Raw genomic sequence first — 26,731 nt, 5'->3', positions numbered from 1 at the left:
TGCTACCTTTATCACTTTACTCATTACTCTTCCAATGCATTAATTACTATGTTTTAAAATAATTATTGGTATACTATATAATAATTGACAAATGTAATAAGACAATTCAGATGGAAAGTAATAGTCTCTTCACAAATGGACACAGAATTTCTGGAAACAAATCAATGAGATTTTGGTCCCTACCTTACATTCATAAGCAAAAGATGAACAAAAAACAAATTAAGGAGTTACATTTTAAGAGCTAAAAGTATAAATTCTTAGAAGAAAATAAAGATGCAAGTCTTCAGGATGTTGGAGTAGTCAGATGTCTTAAGTTATAGGTAAGTGCAAGGAGCTGAAGAAGAAAAAATGGACATTTAGGGATTCATCAAAAATTTTTTTGCAACACTGTGAAGTGAAAAGACAAGCCACGAAGTGGGAGAAAATATTTCAAAATATTATTTCCAATAGGGAACTAATTTCTAGAATAGTTAATGAACTATAACAATTAACACATAACCCAAATAAAAATTCGGAAAAGGATCTACATAGGTACTATTCCAAAGAAGAGGTACAAATGGCCAGTATGGGCATGAAAAGACGTTGAACACCATTAGTCATTGGACAAATGCAAATTAAAACCACAATAATATATCACATTACACCTAATGGAATGGCTAAAATATAAAACTGAAAATAAAAAATGCCAGTGAAGTGGTAAAGAAACTGAAAACTTCACACCATGCTAATTGGACTATGAAACCATACCGCTGCATTAGGAAGCACTTTGATGATTCCATAAAACAGTTACAGAGATTTACCATATTATCCATCCATTACATTTCTAGCTATGTATCCAAAAGAATTAAAATAAATACAGTTGATCTTCAGTGACATTGGAAAGATTTAAGGTTTGGCCAGAAAAGGAAAGTATTTAAAGTTACAACCCAGTGGGAGGCACAGTTGCAAATTTATAGTGCTATTAAAGAGAAGTCAAATACTTTACAATAGGACAATCAGAAATAGACCATTGCAGGAATCAGCAAGACCCTGTTCCTGCTGTCTCAAGTGTGCTTATGCATTCATACATTTATTTTTGAGAAGAGAGACCTGGGGTACATTGCGTGCACAAAGCCACTGGAGAATTCTTTGGCTGGGATTCATTTCCCTGGGTTCAGCCACCCAGTTACTCAGAGGCCACGACAGTTGTGGTTTGTGTGGGCCCAGCACAGCTCTGGACAGCGGCAGACCTTGGCTTTGTCCATGTGATGCTGGTTTCCCAGGTATTCAGAATGTAAGTTTTATGGAATCATGGAAGATTCCCCTGAGATTTCAAAGGAAATCCCAGCAGGCAAGGGAGTTGGTGGCAGCTTCAGAGTCCCTGAATGTAGCCCGTGAGAAGATGAATACTGAAGCTGTGAGTGAAGTCAAAGCTGTAACGGTGACCACAGGAACATGGGACAATTGCTAAGGGAAACTGCAGGCACCTGACAGAGCCAGCCCGAGACAGTGGCCGTTGGCTGTAGCCTTGAATTGAATCAAGGCCACCGCACAGGACTGCCCATGCCTCCAAGGCCTATGTTCCACCACCAGATGCCAGACAAGGAACAGCAGGGTTCAATGTTTGCCCGACTTGGATTTGATTGTGCTCGGTCTCATTCTTTGCTATTTTCCTATTTCTCCTCTTTGGATCAGAATGGTTATTCTAGAAGTATGCAAGATATTTCTTCTGTTCATTTGCTTGTGTTTTACAGAAGAGTTTGGTTTGAGTCTTAGAAGTAATTTAGACTTGGATTTTTGAACAATGCTGGAACTGTGCAGGTTTTGCTTTCAGGGCTGGGGGAAGCATTTTAGGTTTTGGATCTGAAGTGGTTCCCAACGGCTTCATCATCAGCCTGTGACACTGCGGGAAGGTGATGGAAACTTTCAGCAGTGGGTCCTGGTGGCAGTTAAGTCCCTGGGCCCATGCCCTGGATGGGCTATGCAGTGAGCAGCTTAATCGCTCCTATGAACTCCCCACCATGAGGTTGGACCTCACCTCAGGGCGACCCAGAAACAATGGAGCCAATCAATCACAGATCGAAACAAATTTTCCCCATGCTTAGTTGATCACCTCCAGGATTTTGTCACAGTGGAAGAAGGCTGGCTAACACAATTATTTAAGGAATAATGATAAGTCAGTCCAGGCGAGATCCTGTGCACTGTAATCCAGGTTCTCGGGAGAATGTGGTAGGAGGATGACTACAGCCCAAGACATCAGGTTCAGGGCTCACACAGAGAACATAGAAAGACCACAACTCTTAAGTAAAGAAAGAAATAACAAGAAGAACAATGTTTACTTGCTCAGTTCACACGCCATTTAAAAAAACACATATTTTGGTTTTTTAACTTTAACTTTTTTTGATGTATGTTTTCCATGTAGCCTATAGAACAGGAAAAATGTTTTTCATCTGTGGTTGGTTGAATCTGTAAATGTAGATTGGTAGTATCTGGGTGTGAAAATTTAAATTAATGTCATTCGTTCATAATACCCAAAGAGAAGAAACAATCCAAATGTTAATTCATTAAATGATATATCCAAATGAAAGATTATTATTCAGCCATAGAAAGGAGTGACGACACACTGACATGTGCTTCAATATGGGTGAAAATTGAAAGCACCATGATAAGTGAAAGAAAGACACAAAAGACCACGTTTCGTGTATTTCTGTTTGATTTGAATGTCAGGAATAGGCAGGCACAGGAAGTAAATGAGCGCTTGGGAACTGGGGCAAACAGGAAATGGGTAACGTGTTAGCTTTCCGTCACTATGGCAAAATACCTGACAAAATCAATTTAAAGGAGGAAAGCTTTTTTTGACTCATGATTTCAGTCTGACTCAGTCACTCTCCTCATGGCTAGAACACAGGACTCGACACCCACAACATAACAGAGGAGAGGTTTATTTTGTCTCATGCTTCAGTTCTGGTTCTATTGGCTCCAAAGAACAAACAGTGGGGCGTGTTGGAGAAGAGCTGCTTATGTGTGGTGCACAAGAAGCAGAGAGCATGAGGGGAAGAAGGGGAAGGGAGAAAAATCCTTCTTCCAGGCCATGACCTAAATGACCCGTCTCCTTGACCAAACCCACCTCCCAGCAGCAAGCCAGCAATAGCTTTCCATGTTGCATCAGCTTTCAAACACAGGAGGTCTTGGGGACCAGTTTAGATCTAAACCATAGCACAGTCCATGATCAGTTGGCTGCACCGTGTCTGGGTCTGTGGTGAGGCCGGGCACAATGGTAGAATGAATGGTGTGTTGGAGCAAGGCTGCTCACCTCATGGGCCGGAAGCAGAGAGAACAGAAGGGAGGGGCTGGCATCCCACATCCGCTGGAAGAACACACCCTGGGTGACCCACGTCCTCCAAGTAGGCTCCTCCTCCTGCTGAAGTTCCCACCTCCTCCCAGTAGGGCCACCAGCTGGGAGCTGAGCCTCCAAGACAGGAGCTTTTGGATCATTCCACATCCCAGCTATAACATGTAGTGTTGAGAGATCTTCTGAAATGAGTTATGCAATTATATAGTGATGATGGTTGCCTAACATTGTGAATATACACTTTAAAATGGTGAATTTTATGAGAATAGGAGCTATATGTCAATTTAAAAAGGAAAAAATTACTCCATTACTAGTATCGTAAGTCCCTTACCCTTGACCTTATTTTCCAGCTTTCTTTGGGGCTTTTTGTGGCCTTCTGGTATTACACGAAAACTTTGGATTCATTTTGTTAAGTTCCAAATAGAACGTTAATGGGGATTTCAATAGATTTTTTTTTCAAATCTATTAATCAATGTTGCTAGAAAAACGATCTCCATGATATTTTTATTACAGATTAACATGATACGTCTTTTTGGTATCATGCCATGGGAGATATGATCTAAAACTATATTAAAAGACACACTGCCTTTAATCCCCTTCAAAATATCCTTCTCTTCAAACTTACTTATCCCACTGCTGTTCCCTTTTCTGAAATAGTTATGGAAATCTCTTTTCTTGGGGTCTTTAGTTCCATTCTTGTGGTTGTCTTGAACTGATTAAAATTATTTGCCTTTCATGGCCATTTTGACTTTGGGGACAAGCCCGCAGTCGCCTTGCCAGGTCCAGTGATTAAGGTGGATGAGGACTCACCGTGCTGTCTTTATAAGCCTAGGTTTTCACTGGATGGCACTTAACAGCCATGCTCACCATATTTGATCACACATTCTAAAACATCCAGGAAAGAAAACTCCTAGAAGTGCTTCAGGAGGCGACACGAACAGAAGGAAATGCGTGTTGGAAGTGAGGGGAGGATTTTGAGGGGGATTGATGACAATGTATCTTCTGTGTGTTTTGAAAATTTAAATAGACACCATATTTTTGGATCACTGCTTGTAGAGCATGCTTTTGTTAAATTGTATTATACCCAATTATATTTTAATTGTCTTTTAATGCCACAAATTAGGTATTGTAACTTTGCTGTATACATGTAATATTCATTTAGATTGCCCTGTGATAGTCATATTATAAATATTTTATATGCTCATCATTCATTTTACATTTCAGAATTTCTACCTGACACCTTGTGTGTGTGTGTGTGTGTGTGTGTGTGTGTGTGTGTGTGTGTGTGTGAAGAATGTCATTGATTGACAGTCTCATGAACATCCATCTTCCATTTGGGGTATTAAGAAATTAGTTGCCAGCTCTTTTTTACTCTTTCGAAAGTAATCCCTTTGTGGCTGGATGAAGTATTTTAGCTGTTTTTGATGTTTAGCAGTTTCACTGTAACATGTCTTAACTTGGATTGTGTTTTTTATTTTTCTTACCTCAGGCTTTCTAAATTTGTGAATTCATATCTTTCATCAGTTCTAGAAAATTGTCACAATTATTTCTTATGACATTGCCTCTCCCTCATTGTTTCTTTCCATATTACATCTAAACTTTATATTTCTCAGACCCTCTTAATCTCTCTTTGGTGTATTTAAATCTTTTCATATTTTCCCTTTTTATATCTCTATACTACATTCTTCATGGTTTCTTCAGGTTTCTCTACTTTTTAGTAATTTTCTATATAGGTATATTTTATCTTATATTAAACTCCATCTTACTCGATGTTAAGCATAAATTTTTATTTGTCTGTGTCTTATATGATAGTCACCTAACATTAACACAATTAAATTTTAGTTTTCTTCATTACATTAAAAATTTATATAAGTGATACCTGGTTGTTTTTCTAATATGCAGTGATTATTTCACTATTTTACCTTTTCGCAAAATTTTAAACTTTTATTCTCTAAATGTATTAGATAAGTGCATTTTATAATTTGTGGTGGATAATTCTCACAACAGAACACTTTCACAATCTAATTTTTACTCTTTTCTCCTGATAAGTTTGCCCTAGCCCCGTGTACATATGTTAGTGTTTGTCTGTGTTTATGCACTTGTACATTTTGACTGAAACTCACATTTTTTGAATTTTATAAGTAGAAAATCTTTGGCTTAAAAGTGAATTCTTCTAGGAAGAAGTTTTGTTGATCTTAGATTTTGTGTTTGTTTTGCTTTGTTTTAGTTTAACTTTGTTCCGCTATGGTCCTTAATGAATTACGCATTAAGAAATACATGAAAATTCACAGCTTGAGATTTTTCATATCACTTGGGTACTATGAATTCAGACTTTAAATTATAATTAAGTCAGTTTATATACACAATTATACGGTGGGATACTTTTCCCTCCTTCACTGCTAAGATTTGACAGGCAATTTTCCTTACTAACTACTGGGTAAGAGGGTTGTATGTGAAACTTTATTTCTTATTTATCCAGGCAGTGAAGTGTAATTCCAGGTTCATATGTGAGTATCGTATTACACACCCTCTTCTTTGTAGTCTGGCATTTGTCTCTTTTTCCCCCAGAGCCACTGAGCTCCTCTAATCTGCAACTGAAATGTGCTTGACTTCACACAGGTTTTTAAAATCGAAGTTCAGGATGATGCTTTAGCTCTCTGGACTTCAGCTAAAGTTTAGCTTCTGAGTATTTCTTTCACTTCATAGAATTATTTAAAAAGATTGAATAATGAGTGTGTGTTTCTATTGTGTATTATTTCATACAGCGCATGTTTTGCATACTTTTGTTATGTATAACAAATCTCTATTTTATATATTTATTACAAAATGTCACATGTAAAAATTATAATTTGAAAATTCAGTAATTTTAGCTGTCTACAATATTACCAGCAATCTCTCCCAAATGGTTTTATTTCACTTCTCCATGAATTTCTAAAATTGAATAGGAAAGAGAAGCCATAATTATTCTAAGAGGCTCTTTGCTAAGCCAAGTGATACTAATGTCAGTAGGAGATTTTTCGAAGACAATTACCTAAATAAGCTCACGTTGTGATGTGCGGCGCTGAGGCCTGACTGGTAAGGTTTCCGTGTGCTCAGACTGTGCCACCCGCAGGCTCCTGCGCTGGGACCTGAGTCTCCTGGGTGGCACTGGTGACAGATGATGGAACCTGTCAGAGGTAGAGCTTGGTAGGAGGTCATCAGGTCTTGCTGGGTGCTGCCCTCCGGAGACTGCAGTAGTGCTAAGGCCTGAGCTAGTGCTCGTGGCAGAGCTGACACAAAAGAACAAGCGAGGCCCCTCAGGCGGGTCTTTGGGTTCCTGTCTGGTTTATGATATCTCCCTCTCACGTGGTCTCCTGACGCTATGATGCCATCTGCCGTGAGGCCCCGCCAGAGCCACGCTGACGCTGGCACCAAGCTCTTGAGCCTCCTAAACTATGATCTAATAAACTTCCTTCATTCGTAAAGTTACCCACCCTAGATAATTCTCCTATAGTAATAGAAAATAAGCTGATGCCCTGACAGAGGAGGAAGAGAGACCCGTCCTCATCATCATCGCTGTCAGTGACATTTCAGCTCTTCTCCCCTTGTGTCTCAGGTCGCTTTGTAAGTTCCCAAAGTAGTCCGGATGCAAAAGTTTCCAGATCCATGTGAGACATATTTTATTTTTCTTCGCTAAACAAGAGAGTCCACGTAAAACATGTGCAGCAGCACTGCTGGAGAAAAGCTTGTCTCTAATGGGGATTGAAGGACCTGGGGTTAACAATAACTATGTCCTGTGCTCTGCTGTCAACATGTGCTATCTTCCAGTGGGGTTTTCTGGAGCAGAATTGCAGTTTAATAAGAGGCTCATTTGCAGGTGCGCTTCCCACCTACTGAACAGCGGCCTGAGCTGCATGGTAGTCTGATTGGCATCCTGCGGAGGTACAGTCCTCTGTTAGCAACTGCCCTTAATGGAAATGAATTGCATCCATTGCCAACCTCTTACTACATTACCATGTTAGTCTAAGGCAGATAAAGATGTTCCTTTACCACTCTCAGAAGCTCGCTTAGTTTATTTAGTCCTTTGAGCTAATGTATACATTACATGCTTGGAGGGCTTCTCTCCTTCTAATATATACATACGGGTGGTGCTGGAAGAAATCTTGAACTTAACCTTTTATCTTGTCTTTGATCTGAAATAAACCTCGAGAAAGTTTTGAAGTGCACCTTAGTCCTTTTCATATTTCTCCCCTCAGCCTCAACTTACAAGGCTTCTAAAATGAAAATATTTATACGAGAAGAAATTGGTTTCTGTTCAATGTTTACCTTGCCTGAAATAAAAACTTGCTCATGAAAATCAGACGAGCCTGTGCCTTTGGGCCAAGGTAAGCATATTTAGTAATTTGATTTTCAGCAACATATCTATGCTCATTCACTGCTTTGATGTCAGCGTCCCTCAACATGGCTTTAAGAAGACTCTAATGGACAGGTCAGTGAGCCAATCAGATTTGTGCAGGGAGCTGGTACAGACCCAATCCTCGCCCACTATGTGCTTTTTCTTAGACTGCACACTCAATGTTTCCACTCAATAGAATCCTACTCTCTGGCTGTGTTCATCCGTCTCTCTGTCCCTGTACTTATGCCCATTTGCACTCAGGTGAGGCCCAGTGAGGGTAAACGTTACTGGAGATCACACATCCAGCAAAAAAGAGAATTAAAACACTATATTTTTATATTGGAGGATATATTATTTCTATATGCAGCATCTATTTCTTCCTCAAACTCATATAATATTTTTGAGGATATAAAATTATTGAATTTTTAGGAATAAAAAAATAGAAAAATACATCTGTGAGTTGCATAGGAAAATAGAATCTCACACAATCCATAGGAAGAGATTTAAGCAAACCCAGGACTCAAGTCAAAGTGGCCTCCTTCTCATTTTGTGCCTTTCTTTAGGTTTTCCCACAGCCTTCTCTAGTCTGCAGTGTTCTCCTTCTCTTTCCCCTATGACCTAAAACTCTTTCATCTGAAGTTAACTCAACATTTATGTTCCCTCTCCTTCCGTTCATGCCTTAGCCTTAATTGTAGAATAAAAAGTTGTTCTTGGAGCTAGATCCATCTTAGAGTGCCAAAAAAGAAAGGGAGTTCTCATACGAATAACCCATGATGATAGGAGTTCCTCAACATAAAAAAGACAAAAAGACCCCAATCAAACTAGACCTTATCAAGAGGCATCCTACAATATATCTGACTAATAATATGACCAATATATATCCGTCAAGGGCATGAATAGCAAGGACATTCTGAGACATTTCAGTTTGCATTAATTTGCCTGAAGAAAATAAAGGAAGAAGGAAGAGAAAAATGAAGAGAAAAGATTAAAGAAATCAATTCACTAGCCAAAGATGTGTTTTGTTACTTTCCTTAAAAAATAACAGACAAGGTAAAGTGCATAGGTAAAGCAGCATTTACAACAACCACATAAAGACTGCACTGTGGACAATTAAACATTCTAGCTTCACAGTCAGCTTTTAGGGCCAAACTGCTCCTCCCCTCTGCCTGATCCTATTGCCAGGCACGAGCCTGACCCAAGACCCAAGATCAAAATGAATTTAGAGAGAAAGAAACCAGCAGCATATGGTGGTGCAGACCTGTAATTGCATCATTGAAGAGGCTGAGGCAGGGTGATGGCAAGTTGGAGACATAACAGGTTAAGTCCCATCTGGCATAGCTATGGTGACCGTGTCTCAAAAAGAAAAAAAAAAGGAAGAGATACTCTGCATCAGCACTGTTACACCTTGGAAAGCCAGCAGAGTATTCGCAGTTTGCTGGTGGAAAGGGATACACTGCAGCAAACAAAGCAGAGAGCTCTGGAGCTTTGTGTGTTTCACTGTGTTTGGAAACATCAGAACCTGCTCTGTGTTTCCTGCCTCTCACAGCAGACAAAAGGGGCTGGGGGCAAGATCGTGTCAAATTCTCCCTCTCTCTCTCTCGCTCTCTCTCTCTCTCTCTCTCTCTCTCTCTCTCTCTCTCTCTCTCTCTCGCCATCATCCTAATTAACCTGCCCCGGATCCTCTCCCTTCCATGGTCGCCACTGTCATCTCCATTTCACAGAGCCCCCTGCCCGGTGAGAAGAGGCTGCGACACATTCTATTTAGAAAGCGAGTGTCTCACTAGGGGTGACAAGCCTTCCTTTGAGGTCATTTATCTAATTGCTCTTCGCAGATAAGAATTAATTAGCTTGATTATTTTTCTTACTTTTTGGATGGGTTCCCCACCTGAAGAGAAGAAATTCCTTGGCATCAGTGATTAATTGCTCAGCCAGAAGCTGACTGCCTTGTGTTTGTAATAAATGCCGGCTAGCTCTTCAGGTCACATTAAGATCCAGGCAGGCTATGGTATAATGTACAGGATAATAAAGCACTTGCGTAAATAGGGGCAGCAGCATTTGATTTTGATTAAATATTTTAATACATCAAAGGGTGAAGGAGTTTCGGGATGCTGAAGGTAAGAGCCCCCATTTGGGGCGGCTTTTCTCTCTCTGTCATGAGGCACAAAACATCTCCAGGATCAGTGACAGCAGGTGGCATTTCAGTGTACTGTTTGTCTAAAATGACCTTAATGATCTGTGGGGTTTGCGATTTCATTTTTAGCTGTCCCTTGTACGTTTCTGCTAAATAACGCCTAAAAAGAAGTATGAGCACACTCAGATTTCAGATCTCAAGTCACTTTTGTTTCTAGAAGAGAAAAAGGCGAGTTAGGGTTTGGTTTACTTTCAAATTAGTGTTTTTTTCTTAAATTTTTGATACATTGTTCCTGCAGCAGTGTATGTGTGAGGCCCTCTGACTTCCACATAAAGCAGGTGATTTTAGAAGTGAACAAATCAAGTTATGAGACAGGCCTTAATATATGAAAAAATCCGCAAAGGAGCTTGAACCTAGGAACAAACTTAGCAAGTCTTGTGTACTGTCCAGTGTTAGGCAGAGACATAAATGATCTGCTTAAAAGTATTGCTTCATTTTCCTTGCTGATGGTAGAATTCTACATACCCAGCTTATTTTTGTGGTTATTCTAAGGATGGAGGAAGGCAGACCCAGAAACAATTAGGTACTGTATCGAACATCACATGTTCTGAGCAATGTAGTAAAGCCAGCTCAGAGCGCAGTGGTTCTGAATCCCAGGCCACGTTGATATATTTTTGCATATATGCATCTATATTAAATTTAATTGTATAATGAGCAAGATACTATCAATGCTCTATAGGATTTATGCGAAGAGTTGAAAGAAAACATTTCTAAATAAAAATATTGTTCAAATAAAATAATGCTTTCTCTAAAAGTCAGATGTTTGCTAAATAAGTGATATTACAGGTATAAAACTGATTCACCCATGAACAATGAACATTTACTCTTGCTAATTGATATTACTAAAAATAATTAAATTTAACAAATTTTCTTCCACATTAGGGGCTTTACCATGCAGTTAAGAAGCTTGTGCTTTTGCCTATCTAATCATTGTTGTGCTGTATTTTATTTTTCTGTGTTCTACATTTATTGTATATGATATTTTCCATCTACTAAAAATAAGTATTTATACATGGTAGTTCCTTAATAAATACCTATTTGGTGCACAAATGTATTCTTGAATAGATAAAACCATTAAATGGATAAAACCATTAAATGTGACTGATTTGACAAAGATAGGTGCCTGATACTTTTTACTCCTTTATTTACCTTTTATCTCCTGCTCTTTTTCCCCTAAATTACATAGAAAAGCAACTGTTGTTTCAAAAGGCCTCTAGATTCCTAAAAATTTATTAAAAATTCTATTAGCAATATCCTTTTCTTTCTTTCCTTTCCTTTCTTCTTTTTTTTTTTTTTTTTTTTTTTTTTTTTTTTTTTTTGCAGTACCGGGGATTGAACTTACAACCTTGTGCTTGCAAAGCAGGTGCAGTGTCACTGACCTAAATCCCCTGCCCTTCTATTAGCAATATTAATACTTGTTCTTTTTCCTGTGTGACTCAGGTAGTTTTTTATCAAACAGGAATGTTTTGTAAATCCTTTCCTATATGGAGATCACCCCCACCAATTTCAAATTATTCAGGTCATTTTAAGGGAGAGTCCCAACACCATCTATTGATTTTCTTGTCTTCAAGAGTCTGCTTTTTTGATGCACTGTAAATCTCTTTATAATCTCTGAGCTCCTGTTAATTGTAAATAAGGGAGAATTCTTCCTTAGCCACCTGTCAAGATTTCTAGGGCTCCTCTACATGAATGAATACTTCTGTTTTCTTCCACTCTCTTTTGACAAAAATAATGAAATTAGCTAAAAAGCTGTTGCATACAGATATTTCACACTGCATTCTCTTCCTTTCGGGCTGTTAGAAAGGGATTCTGGACAGGGGTGACATCGTTTACAGTTTACATCAATGTGTTTCAAATTACCTCATCTCCTGGGAGAACTAATTGTTCTGTGATAATTCAAACTGGACATTTGTTCCATGATTTTTTTCTTTTGGTTTAAATTGATAATTTATTCCAAAGGCAGCAATCAGAATGCCTGAATTCAAAACACAGGCAACTGTGCTGTGGGTCTAAAAAACTCAAAAGAAAATGATGCAAAGAAATCACAGAAGTCTTTAGTGTTCAAAACTGTGGAGCAGCAGATTTATGAAGCTAATGTTCTATCCAGAGTTTGAAGAAAAACTATCCTAACAAAAAGCCACATTTCTCTCTCGTGACCCTCTTCCCACTCTATTGCCTTTCCTACTAAGTTTTAGTAAGCTTTCAAAATTGTTTTTAGAAAACCAGATTGATCTGAGCAGTGTGAAGCCTCAAATAGAGAAAATGAGAGCGCCCATTTCATCTGGATGTGACGATATTTAATGGAGTGTGTGTTCATAAAGTGCTTAGAAATCGTAATTTAAACTTGGGCTAGAAAAAAGCCAGGCACCCCACACCCACTGTTATTCTCACACTCTGATGCTATCTGTATGGCGAACATAGGCACTGAGTTTGTGTCTGTAAACAGATTGGAATTCCCCAAGGCCCAGGCCATGAGCTGGTGCCTATTAGGAACTGGGCAGCACAGCTGGACTTGCGTGTCCGGCAAGCGGTGAAGTCTAGTCCCTGTTCACAGCCTCTCCCAGCACTCGTATTACTCCCAAGCTCTGCCTCCTGTCAGGTCAGCCCTAGACTTAGATTCTCACTGTGAACCGTGCATGTGAGGAACTTGGTCAGCCGTGTGCTGTTTGCTCTGTGAAATCATCCTGAAGCATTCATTTCTCCTTCTTCCACATTGGTGGGAAAGTTACCTTCTATGAAACTGATCCCCACTGACAAAAAGAGTTGGGACTACTTCTTAGATCATTTCAAGTTTATATCTATGATACCTATTATACTTGATCTTTGCCAAAAGGCCTAGAAGTGATTATAATGCCTATTAATTAAGAAAAGTGCAATCAACACTATTTGTTGTTGAAGATATCTTCTAGAGGATATATAATACATACCAAATGTTTTTTTTCATTCCAACAGACAAAAAAATTGTGAGATATAATGTATGTCATGAAAGTATTATATTGTTATATCGGAGACTCATATTTTTGATGATTTGAAGCTTAATGCAGAAATTTAGAAAGTCACAAGATCAGCTTTTTTTTTTTTTTTTTTTTTTTTTTGGTGGTACTGGAGATCAAACTTGGAACCACTGAACTAAATCCCCAGCCCGGATCAGCCATTCTTATGTTGTGGTCTAAATGTTTGGGCATCGACGCTTCATAAATTGAAACTTAAAGATTATCATATATTAGGAGGCAGGGCCCTCAGGAGATTAGCAGCTCAGGAGGACTCCACTCCCAGGAATGGGATATTCCCGGGAATGTCTGTAAAAAGAGGTGGAAGGGTATTTCTTGGTCCCCTGGTGATTCAAAGATTTAGCCAGAATGTACCCTGTATGAGAAATGAGGCCCTCACCAGTCACTGACTCTGCTAGCACTTGGATCTTCACTTTCCAGCTGTATAACCGTGAGCAATGAATTTCTTTCATCTGTATTACTCAGTATGAGTAGTTTTGTTCCAGTGACCTGAACCTATGGAGACACTACTCTTTGACAGGAATATAAGTTCCAAAGTGCGCAAATGAACAGAAAACTTGCAAATACGTCTTCCTGGTGTAATGTTTTTAAAATCTAACTTTAAAAATACTACGTTCTTAGGTTCTCCTGTTCTGTGACCTCAGGTCATTACCAAACGTGACTGGTGTTCTGTCTGGAACACCTTCCCTGGAAACGAGGATTCATTCTTTGGAGGCTTAGGTTCATATCTGAGGAGCAGCACTCGCAGGCAGTGTTCTGAAATGAGAAGAAAACTCCTGGGGATGTTACAGAGTTTGCTTATCTCTAAAGATGAGCAAAATGTGCAAAAGCAAAATTCTTAAGTGTTTGCAAATGACCTGTCCTAAGAACTGAACCTGACGGTAAGCTGAGAATGACCACAAATGTCTTTGAAGACTGTTAGTTCTTCTAGGAACAGTCATTTTTGCCGGCTCTCTGCTGAAGTTCAGTTTCCCTCCTTCTGCTTTGAAGCATCCTGAGTACTTTTGGTTCCATTCTACTGCCGTGGAATAGACCCTCTGATCTGTCTGACATCGCATCTTCTCTGCCCTTACTTTGTGTGTCATGCTGATGAAAGGTTGACGCACTGGCACGCAGCGAAAAGAAATGGTACTGAAAGGCAGCAAGGGCTTTTCGGAGGAGTGGGTGGGCATCTGACGACAGAAGCAGCACGCACAACACACATTTGAAACCAGCAGTCCTGCTCTCCACCACAGGCCTCTGTGCGGCTCCACTTCTTGCAGAGTCTGCGTGCCAGGGCCCCTTCCCTAGGAGCAGGTCCTGGCCTTCTCAGCAGTGGTCTCCTGTCGTTGTTAAACTCCTGCCCAGGGAACGCTGGTGGCCGGACTCTCTCATTGACTGCTGTCCTCCATTCTTCGGCCTCAGTGCTCTCCTCGGTTCCGAACTGTACTCACCAGTCTTGCCTGACAATTCACCCACTCCCCTAAGCTTTTGTCCACAGAGCTCCTAATCCGAGGAGCTTCAGGGTGAACCTGAAAGCTGAGGGGCCCTAGGCAGCAGAGACATCGCATCCTCAGCCCTCACCCCCTCAGGGAGAATCTCCTCCAGTCAGGCAAATCTCTTAAATTATTATTTAATAGAGAGGAAAACCCAGCCTGGAAACTCACTGTCATTAATAAAAGGCTGTTTCAGTGGGCAGGCGTAGGAATTATTAAGTATGATATATAAGGTATTATATTTAATGTGATATACCTATCAACATCAAATGTGAAATAGCAACAACATATAGCGTTATGTATTATACAATGTATAAAATGCATTAATATCTACACAAATATATAGATATCTAATGCAGTATATTTATTATATAGTGTATATTTATATAATAAATGCATATAGGCACATGTTTGATATACCTATTTGTATTTTGTATATATAACATAGAGAATAGTATATAAATATTGTATATAATCTACACATGTAATATATTTTTGGGTATAAATATATATAGTTAATAACATATACATGTGTGTAATGTACCATTATGGATTCATTATCTGTGTGTATATAAGAGATAAGTTCATAATGATGCCACCAATTTTAATTTAATATATGAACTCTTTCTCACCTTCCCCCTTTTCTATGGTTGTAACTATCTCCTCTGACAATAGAAAGTGTCTTCGTGATTTTTAATATATTTATCGATTTGCCTAACCATCGCATGAGCTTGTTTGCTGTAACCAGTCTCAAGGATGCCAGCTGCTTCTTCTTCTCCTTAGCTGCAGGCCCTGCCCTCCCCTACCCTTTGCACACTTCTGTTCTCTTCCCAGGGCAGGCGTCCCTACCTGCATGCTGGTCGTGGCACTCAGGAGAGGGAAGGGAAAGCAAGATTAAGAGGATACAGGATGGGAAAGCTGTGAATGGCAGATGTGAGGGCAAAGAAAGTTGGAAAGATGGAAAATAAAGAGAAGAGATGGTTATGTTTTCTAATGTAATTAATCTATAAGAAGGGCTAAAAAGAAATGTGCAAGCCACAATATTTGCTTACTAGATTTGATGGATGTGCAATTACTCTCTCAAATTGCCACAAAGGTTTCTGAATGCTTTCTCTTCATTTCCATATTTGTTCCATCAAAGATTAGTAACCCAGACAGCTCAAGGAATAGCTCACAAACTTTAAAATAACCCTGTTCTTCTGGATCTGAATGAACTTTCATCTTGATGACATTACTCTGTGCCAATACACCCAATTAACTCATGTTTTCATCAGGTGGTGTCTACAAAAGCAGCCATTAAGGATAAAAAGAGAAGTTCATAAAACACTAAATACACAACTCAAATGATGTATCAATTTTTAAATGAACTTATAAAGTTACACTTTTAAAAGGTGTTCATTAATATCATAGAAAATATAATTTTTCAAAAATGTGTATTTCTCTACTAATAAGAGGATTTTGTATGTTTCTCTTTGACTTACATCTCTTCTTTACAATGTTAGTTCACATTCTTTGCCAATTTGTTTGTTTTTCTTAACTCAAGGCTTTAAAAATTAATTTGCAAGAATTTTTGCATATCATACATATTAAGCTTGTTTTGGAAATATACTTGACAAATATTTTTTCTAATTTATTGCTTATCTTAAACAGAAGTTAAATGTTTTTACTTGGTCAAATGTCTCAGTTTTTATTTTCTTTGTTGTTTCTTAGTTTCCTATCATGCTTTCTCACATTTAAATTATAAAAATATTCTCCCTGGGATTTCTTTCCCCTTATTTAAAAATCTAATCCGGTAGGTGCATTTTTGCAGCTGATGTTACTTAAGAGGTTGTGGGTTATTCTTAATTTTATTTCCAAATGCCAAACCAATTGTTGAATAATCCATCTTTGCCTCTCTGGTTAGAAATGCAAACTTCTTGGAATACACAATCTGTACAAATGTGGATAGATCTCCGGAATTTCTATCATTTTCTAATGATGTATCTGCTGATTCTCATAGGTGAAACATGCTATTTTAATTACTAGAGCTTTGCATTAAATTTTGATAGCTGGCAAAGCAATCTTCTTTCATTATTCTTATTCACAATGTTCCTGTCTATTTTCATGCATTTATTCTTCCAGGTAAAAGTTATTATCAAGTTGTCAAAGTTTTTAAAAAATACATTAGGATTTTGATGTGAGTGGCATCATGTTTATAAGACTATTCGAGAGAAATTGACATCTTTACAATTTTTAGTTATCCCATCCAGGAAGGCAATATCTTGTCAGTGATTCAGGTCATATTTTTCATCCTTCGAGAAAATTTTATTTTTTCTTAGCCACATCTATTCCATATTTAGCTTCTTTCTAGGTATTTCATACCTTTGGATGCTGCTATAGGAAAACATGTTAAATCTTACAATCAATCATTCATTTTAAGAAAGGAAAATAATTATATGTTGCAATCTTACTATACACTTTTATAAGCAATGTTTTAATAAGTTTTTCTTTAACAATCTTAGACATTTTAGATGTATAAATATACCCTTAAATGCTAAATACTTATGTCCTCCTATCCAATATTTATCTTCTTTTCCTCTTAATTTATTACAGCACACAAAATATTCATAACTGGTGAAAGAAGGAAACTTACGTGCAAATTAAAGTCCGTAATATGTATGATGCTGCAGCAGAGCACTGCAATAAAATGGATTCTGATTCGTTGAGCTGAATCCAGCTGCATCCAGCTGTTTGTGCTGCTTCTCTTTCCTTCCTGTCCTGCAAGACTGCAGACTTAGATATGCAAGAACTGAATGAGAAATAAAAATGATCACTGTAGTTTTACCCAAAGTCTGAAAATGGGGTTATAGCCATTTAAAAAAAAGGTCCTCGAATCGTTGTGTGATAAACTACCTCATGAGGCAATTTTGATGTCCTTTTTATATCACTCTTTCCATTAGAAATCTTCACTGTCGGGCCTCCCTTTTGCTCACACATTCCAATTCTTTCCCAGTTTCTCAGAAGTGAACACATTAATTCTTTCCAAAGGTAAACTCGCTCCTGCCTACCCAATGTTATGCTCATCATTTAAGAGTAGGTAACGTACAGAAGCATTGAAACCAGCCCTGACTCGGCTTAGAGTCAGAATCTCACTCTTGTGCTTCTCCGCATATTGGTTACTTTCTCGTTGCTGGGACACCCACAAGTTAGAGAAGGAAGAAGAATTTATTTTATCTTACGGTTTGCAGAGTTTTCATGCCACAGTAAGTCCTCCAAAGCAGGACAGCACAGCAGAGGGGCATGGTAAAGGAGAAACAGTCCATGGCAGTAAAGGCAGAAAAAAGCAACATCTCCCTTTTCATTTTTATTCCACACAGGCTACAAGTCTATTGGTTGGTACTACCCACACTCAGGTGGGTCTTCTGTCTTCAGCAAATCTATCCACCCATACCCACAAATATTCTTTTTTTTCAGCTTTAATTGAGTTTATTGGTACATTTTAGGGATACAGTATAGTTACATTCATTGCTGGGATCTTGTACCTCTACCTGACAGGTCTTGGTTCTCATTTTTACCCCTTGTCCCTGCCCTCCCTTCACCCCCTCCTCCCCTCCCCATCTACAAGCACTTTATTTCAATCTTTTCTGTATCTCACATTTTTTTATTTTCCCTTATTACCCTTCCCCTATCCATCCCATCTTCCTTACACCTTTAGCCACAAATATTCTAATCCAATCAGTGAAATAATCCGGTTATTATGCACCAATAATCCTATTCACACATCCTAGATCAAACCACCTCCATAAAGCTGCACCTTGGGGTACACGAGGCTTTCGGGGACATTTTAGATATAAACCGTAACACTCCCCATCACTCTCATCAAGGACCAGGTCCGGGGCCCAATTCCAAGGAAGTAAGGCCCCAAGTACTCAGGTGATTTAAGGCAACATGTGCCCCACAGTACTCCAGTATGTCTGTTTCCCTCAACATTTGCTAGGACTGCGGAAATAATTCAGGTGAGACTCACACTTGTCTTTGTAGTCATTGGTTACCAAACCTATTACTTTGATAGTGCTTTCACTGTGGCAGGGCTAAAGGCTCTTTGAATACTGCTGATTATTGATTTGGTTTATCCCATGAAATTACTCTTTTGGACATTATTCTTCTCTCCCACTTTACTGGGCATTTCTTTTCTTATCATAAGACAGAGTCTCTTCTTCCCACTGCCCTTAAGACAACAAAGATGCAGCCTTTATCTACCAGAGCTAAAAGAAACAGCTCCTCTTTCTTCCAAGTTTATAGGTCTAGAAAGAAAACAAAAAGAAATGTTATCATGAATTATTATTGAAAAGACACTTTTGCAATATCAGAATTCTGTATATAAGAAATTTCATTTGTGCATCAATTAGCTTTTACTTTGCAATACACAACTTTGCATACTTTTGAGATGGGGTCACATTCTACAGTTCAGGCTGGCCTTGAACTCACTATATAGCTCAGGCTGGCCTTGAACTCATGGTGATCCTCCTGCCTCAGCCCTCCAAGTTCCAGGATGACAGGCAAAGGCTGCCATGCCTGGCTTCTGTTGGAGATCTGAAGACCCACAGCTTCGCACTTCATTTATACTTGTATGGAAGGTAGCCATTCTTGTATGGAAGGTGATCATGCTCACAATTTATCATAATCGTCAAGCTGTGACTGTTTTTTCTTCCCCATAAAAAGAAACCAAATACAAGAAAGGATAAGAACTCTTAGATGCCTACATCGTCATACTATGTTAGGAACTAAATTACATACTTTCACACTATTCTCAGAAGTTGATATTATTGATGCTACAAGCGAGAACATAGAAAGCAGCCCATATCTGGTCCTCTAGGACAGAATATGCGATTAACTAGACAAAGACTTACACACTGGTGTCCTGAGCTCAAGCTCTATACCTTTCCTAGAAGGAACACAATGCTGATCACATTGGATGTGCTGGTCAGCTTTCTGTCTCCATGGCAAAATACTTGAGGTGAACACATGCTAATGTGAAAAGTTTATTTTAGCTCATAGTTTCAGACTACAGTCCCTTGGCACCATGTTCTAGGGGCCTGTGGCGAGACATTACATCATGGCGGGAGCATGTGTATGAGGGAGCTGCTCACTTCAGGGTGGCCTAGAAACAGACAAGAAAGAAAGAGTCCTTTCCAATTACACCTTCCAAATTTTTAACTTCTCACAATAGGTTCTACCTCCTAAAGATTACGAATCTCCCAATGGTGCTCCTGGCTGGCAACCAGGCTTTTAACACATTCACCTATGGGAGACATTTGTTCAAACTATAGAAATGAACAGAAGCAAAGACAATTATTTTGAGTGTGACCCACAGTGGTCCAACTCCTGGATGTATCAAGCTCACCCATAGTTTTGAATATTCGTCAGCCATTGTCTCTTTTTGCAGTTCCAGAGATAAGTGCTAAAGATAGAAACTCAGAAATTTCTATTATGACTGGAAGTATCTTAAGAATTTATTGTAAATTAGAGTGAGCAGACATATTTTGACCCAAATTATAGATAGGTGTTCCCAAGACTATGAATAACAGGCAATTTGCTCACATTATAGTAATAAAGCTATATGCTGGTAAGCACACAAATCAGTTAATGCTAGGCAAAGCATGGTATTTATAAATAAAAAGCTTTTCCTTGAATGACAAATTTTGTTCTTAATAACTTTCCTTTGTTCGCTGATTTGGCCATCATGTTCTGACAATAGGTATTAAGTAGGGGAGATAAAAGCAGAAGGTCACAGACAAAAATGCCATAGGTAGGAGAGACAAAAGTATGCTAACAGGAAGTGTGCTGAGGCCGACATACTACAACGGAAGTGGGCCTTCCATCCACCTCAGGGGGTGTCACCCATCTTAACCCTGCCGACTATCACTAGGAGGTGCTTTCTAAGCACAGATTTGGTAGAAGATGTTTATCTGGCATTTTCTGTCTTCTTATAAATTCTGATATAAGATGCCATGGCATTTTCACATTAAATCAGGGAATATATATTTTATAATTATAATTTTAGCAAAATTAAAGATAGTCTGTCTTCTCAAGTATCTCAGTGAAAAAATGTTACCTATTGGACAAACTAGTATGTCTTGTGAAATTAAAGGCACATAGTGATATAAAATATGCATTGAACTCCCCAAGTAAATTATGTATTTCATGGCAACATTTGGGGCTCTTAAGAAGAGGCCTCCCACATGCACACCTGGAGAGTCTCAGCCATTCATTGGTAGAATTCATGGGTTTAAGTCCACGTTTCTCTGATTAATGTTGATGATCAGGTAGGAAAGCTACATATAAGACTCTTGCATATTGCAATCACTGCTGTAGGAAAGAATAAGAAGTCTTTAACAGTTTCCAGGAATAACATGTCTCCCAATAAAATATACCACTCATAAGCAATTAATTTCTCTGAAAAATAAACATGTAGGTTTAGAGTAAGGAGCCCTTCGTGATGGGAAAACAGGCCTGTAGTTGACCTCTGGGATTATACTCTTAAAGGATTAAGCACCAGAGTAAACCCTGTACAGTGAAAAAAAAACACTTTCTGGGTCCTAAGAATTGTATATCTACAACTTGCAGAACTTCCTCCTCCTCCTCTTCCTCCTCATTTTACTCCTTTGTGGTCCCAGCCTTTCGGCAGCCAGTGCCACCTATTGGCTGAACCAATGGGAGTCGTGAGGCCAAGAAAGGAGCTTATTGGTGCATTCCATAGGAGCCAGCTGTCAATGTAAAAAGCTGGTGAGAATTGGGTGTGAGTCTGGAGCTACAGATGGTGAGCATTCAGCCCTCAGAGTTCATTCCATCATGACAGTCACCTACCAGACCATGCTACTCTGACTCCTCCAGGCTTTGAAGTGCTTCTCAGCTACAGACAGACAGTGAATTCTGAGGCCACTTTCCTTTCCTTCATCATCCCTCCCTAGGGATGGAAGACAGTCACCTTCTAGAAAGTAGACAGCCGTCTCTAACCCAGCCAGTTGCTCTTCTGACTTATTGACCCTTAATTGCTGAGTAGCTTTTCTCCCTCTTGACTTTTTGAAAGACAACAGTTATCATTCTCTGTTTTCAGGGGCCCCAGCTTATGGCTCTATCTCACCACAATCTGGTCCATTGAGAATGATGCTCTGTTTGGGGCACTGCTGTTTAGTTTTTTACTTTTTCAGTATAAACAGATGACATACTTCATGCCTGAGCAGATCATGCCAGGAGACCACCTTCTATCTTCAGAAGACCTATTGTTACTTGTCTTGTGATTATTGTCCACTTATTGGGACTGTAAATTTTTTCTTTCAACTGAGTTTTAGTTTTTTACTATTCCTAGTCTCTAAAATGGTATAATACAACCTAACTTGTTTTTGTACAGATGAAATAAAATAGTAGGCACAAAAGTGCTTCCAAAATTATAATTATAAAGTAGAAGCAGGCATCTTTGATTACTTTAATTTTGGGGGGGAGTACTGAGGATCAAACTCAGGACCTTGCACTTACAAAGCAGGCACAGTGCCACTGAGATAAATCCCCAGACCAAATTACTTTCAGTTTTAAAAGCAAGCAGGAATAATCATAGCAAACCAGGTAACCACAGCTAATTTTTAAGGAAATAAAAATCATAAAGGTTGCCATTGAGTAAGGTAAAGCATCACTGAAATTCTCAACAAATGGTTCCATCTGTTAGCTTGCTAAATTCTCTTGACCAGACTACTTGAGTAGTTTTTCTCCCCAATCACTGAACAGTTTCTGTGTAATCTAGACAGTTTAAATGTTTGAACAATTCAACCAAGTGCAAAGAAAAAAAAACTTAAAAAGCAGGTACTTCTCTTGCCTTTATTTCCTCTCAACCATTCAACCATTTGAAGCTCAGTGAAATGCAGGGAGAAGATGAGTTAAGATTGTATAAAAGTGTCCAGAAGACTGAGAGGTTTGGAATTTAACATTTCTCCAAATATGTCTGTTGTATTTATCATTTTAGTCTATTCCCTAACAGCTGGGAACCCCTTGCAGGGAGACCCTAGCAATGCGAAGAAATAAATATTATCTTACCAATCTGGGTGTTTTATGCCCACCATAGAATTATATATACTCTGACATCTGTTCTTTCCCTGTCTTTTTAGTCTCATCTTCACTCCACCCCCAGCCCTGAGTAGAGTGTGCTCCAGATGGAGGATCTTTGCTCCGTACTCCAAACGGGGTGGATTCCACCCGTGTGTTCCATTGCAGTGCAGCTCCTGCAGTTCCCGGAATATGCCTTGAGACATATTTCATGCTTTTGCTCAGGCTGTTCCTTCTGTCTAAAATTCCATGACAATTCCTGTGCTTTTGGCAAATGACTGCTCATATTTCTGCTGTATTTTTCCCTGCTATTTTATTCCATCTCATTAAGAAATAACTACGCCTTTTTATATGCTCTTCACATCACCTTGCATGTATCCATGTGCTTAAAAAAGACTTACTTATATTGGCAGGTTGCTATGTCTTTCTTCTTATGTATGAGCTCCTGAGAATATCTGTATCTTATTTCTCCTTTATTGCCAACAACTGGACAATTGTACACACTTACAATTCCTTATTTTCTGAATGAAATTATCAATACAAAGATCACTGAATCCTCACCAAGAAAATGCGCCAAAGGAGTCAACTCTAACTGTTTCATCAGTGTCTTAGTCACCTCCTTGGTACTCCATAATCAACTTATGCAGAAGAAAGTATGATTTGGCTCACCATTTGGTTGGTTCATTTGCTGGATGGCGCCTTGACTCCAGGACTGCAGTGAGGCAGATACATCATGGGAGGAAACATGTGTTATCCGATGGCAGCCAGGAAGCAAAGAGATAAAGAGAACGACCAGAGTACCACAGTGTTCTTTCAGGGCATACCTCAAATGATCCAACACCATAAGTAGACCCCAGCTTTTAAAGCATGCACCTCCTCTAAATAGCTCCACGGCTGCAGATCCAGTCTTAAACACATCAGCTTTCAGAGGACATTTCAGACCCAAACTCTTGCAATAATTACCTTGCCTCATGTAAGTAGATAATGCTTGACTTTGTTGATCGTATTATGCTGGTAAAAAGTTATGAAGTACCCAATTTGCAAGAGATTAAAAAATTGGAAATCAAAAATGATACTCTGCTCAGAGACTATTCTTTTGTTAACTACTGTTCACATTTTAAATTTATGATGTTCTATACATCCTTCGTGGTCAGTTTCAATGCCATTGCCAAGTGTGTCCCGCACTTACGTCTTTCTTAGGCTTTGAACAGCAATCAGGTCTATTCCACTACTCCCTTAATGATTCGAGTTGCATGTCCAGGCTCAAACTCACCATGTGTCAAATAATGTTCACCCTTTTACTGTTACTTTAAATCTACTTCTTCCCCTATATTTTCATTCTAGCAAAACAACAGGGACATCACTTGCCCAAGAGCAGGGATGCCTTCTTCAAATCCTCCACATAAAATCATTAATTAAACCTTACTTTTGAAATCCTATATATGTTATATGCAGTGAAATACACTCCCTTTAAGCTTATGGTTCAATAAATTTTGAATCAGGTTAATTATAACTCTAACCAAGAAAATAAAACACAATTCCACAGTGTTCCTTTTGGCCCCTTTCCATCAAGATTTCCTCACTTCCAGTCTCAGGCAAGTATTCATATTTCTATCAGACCTGATGAATTTATAAAACTGTTCACTGTATAGTCTTCCATGTGCTACCTCTTTAACTGAGAATACATTTTTTAGAGTTACCCATGTTGTGTGTATCTCTGATTGATTACGTTTACATGATGAATAGCATCCCATTGTAGGAGGACGTCACAGCATTTTATAAACACTTGGACCATTTTCAGTGAGAATCCGTCCTGCATAGTCTGAGGTCTAGAAGATCAAGCTGAGTCAAAACCAATCAAAAAGCATTCAGATTTGCTCAGGAGCTTGCACGATTGTCTTTTGATAACTCAAATCTGTGCTAAATTTGTCATTATTAATTTTCTAAGGAGTATTTTTCCTTTTTTATTTTCTATGTTTGTCAGTGTACTTTTGCAGTGCGTAACAATGACATTCATCCTAAGGAGTTGATAGCGATGCAAAATACAGCTTCATTCTTTTTATACCCACTTGCATGCCCACTGCAGCTCCCCCCTCTCCAATCTCTTGGTCCCCTTCCTATTTGCAAAATATCTATCTCCCTGTTTCCTATTAAATATCTTTTCTTTTGGTCTTTATTTATACCTTGGGACCATAATATTAAGAGAAATAAACCAAACAAAACCTGAAGAATATGTCTCATTATAGTGAATATGGGTTTCTTGATTTTGAGCCAGGCTCTTGGCAAAGTGGCAAAACATCTTGTTATAATACTCCTTTTGCTTCTTACAGATAATAATGCTGAGCAGAGGGAGAGAACCTCCAGTGTAGAACTTTAGAGTACTGTAAACTAGACAGAAATACTTGTGGACAAGTAATAGGTTAGTTGGCTGGGGCTTGGGTTGCTCTCTGGTTATTTGTAGGAAGTCATTGGTCTATAAGCAGAAGTTAAATCTTTACATAAGACTTTGCATGTGAGCATTGGAATTCTGCTCCTTTCCTATCCCACCTGGTTGAGCCTCTCAGAGATGAAGCATCACAATAGCAGCTGGTTTCCAATATGCTGTCACCCTTCAAGGATTTGTCCTGAACTGCCTGACCCATATCACTTGGGAGCTACATTATGAATTGCTCCTGACATCACCCTTCATTACCTCATTTATGGTCATAATTTCCCTTTCACCCTTCATGAAATTCTTCCTTTTTGGTCCCTCTCTACAAGAAAGTCCATACCTCTGGCATTGCTGTCTTGGACAGGTGTGAGTAAAGACCCACTCCCAGTGTCCCTGCCCAATTTATACCACCTACTTTGGTATAAATTCTTGTGGTCCCTGCTCTCACTGGGTTCACATCAGCTAGTGATAGAGATCTGGCCTGAACCTATGGGTACCAGGAGGGGTACAACTTCCACCTGTTGCTAGGCATACCATACAAAGAGAAAGTACATGGAATGTGCAGGTTATATATACAGTTGTATGTACAGGTGCATGACATGTGCAGGTTATATATTCAGGTGCCAATATACAGATTAAAATTTATTATTTTAAACCAGGTATGCTGGCATACACCTGCAATCCCAGCTGTCAAGGAGAATGAGAATCAGGAAGATTCCAAATTCAAGCCTACCCTGAGCAACTTAGTGACTTAGTGTGACCCTGTGTCAAAAAGGAGCGGGCAGGAGCTAAAGATGTAGCTGAATATCAAGGTCCTGTGTTCAATCTCCTGCACATGAAAAAAATATATATTATTTTAAAAACTCACCTGAGGCTGAGGGCTTAGCTTAGTGAGTGGTTCTGCTGCCTGACTCACAAGTGCAAGGTCCTGAGTTCAATCCCTGGTACCAAAAGAAAGAAAGAAACAAAGAAAAAACTCACCCGAGGAACAAGGACCTGCTTGAAGATATAAGCCACGGCCCCCATCCCAAAATCCTGAGTTACCCTCCCCTACATGGCTTTTCCCCCTCTATGACTTCGAACTCGTCTAAATCTTATGATTGCTTCCTCACTTCTACATATAATTTACGTCAGAGGTCAGAGGGGTTTTTGTTTCTTAAAATGCCAGTCTGAAATTTTAAGAGCCATTTACAGTCACTATCTTTTTTTCTTTGTTCTTTTTTTCATTTGTGTGAAAACAATCCTGTAGACCTTAGTTTACTGCTCCCTGGTATAGATCCTAAAACAATACAGCTTTTTTATGCATTACATATAAGTAATATTGAAGGTTCATGTAGACCTTAGTTTACTGCTCCCTGGTATAGATCCTAAAACAATACAGCTTTTTTATGCATTACATATAAGTAATATGATGAAGGTTCATCCTATTCGCCAGCATGTCCGAAGCATTTATTTCCATGACTGCACCTAGCTGTACTGGGTGTTCTTTACCCCGGGTAAAGTGGATTGTCCACTTTACTGAATTGCATTCTACAGTGAATTAGTAAACATCTTTACTCTCATAAGCAGTGTGTTGCCATTGCAGTGATCCTCAGCCACACGTGATACCGACGATGCACAGTTTTAATTTTTGTCGTTCTGCTTCTGTTTGCATTTCCCTGAGTGCCAATTGTGGCTTTCATTTTCATTTCTCTGAATGTTAACGATACTGAGCACAGATTTACCAGACCCGCTGGTCATTTGGATTTTCTGTTTTAGAAGTGGTTCAGCTGAATTCTTGGAGATATCTATATCTACATCTCTCTCTCTCTCTCTCTCTCTCTCTCTCTCTATATATATAT

The sequence above is a fragment of the Fukomys damarensis genome, unplaced genomic scaffold, assembly GCF_012274545.1.
Source record: "Fukomys damarensis isolate Sample0158 unplaced genomic scaffold, DMR_v1.0_HiC HiC_scaffold_7, whole genome shotgun sequence".
Taxonomy (NCBI): domain Eukaryota; kingdom Metazoa; phylum Chordata; class Mammalia; order Rodentia; family Bathyergidae; genus Fukomys; species Fukomys damarensis.
Note: the sequence above shows the minus strand (reverse complement) of the source record.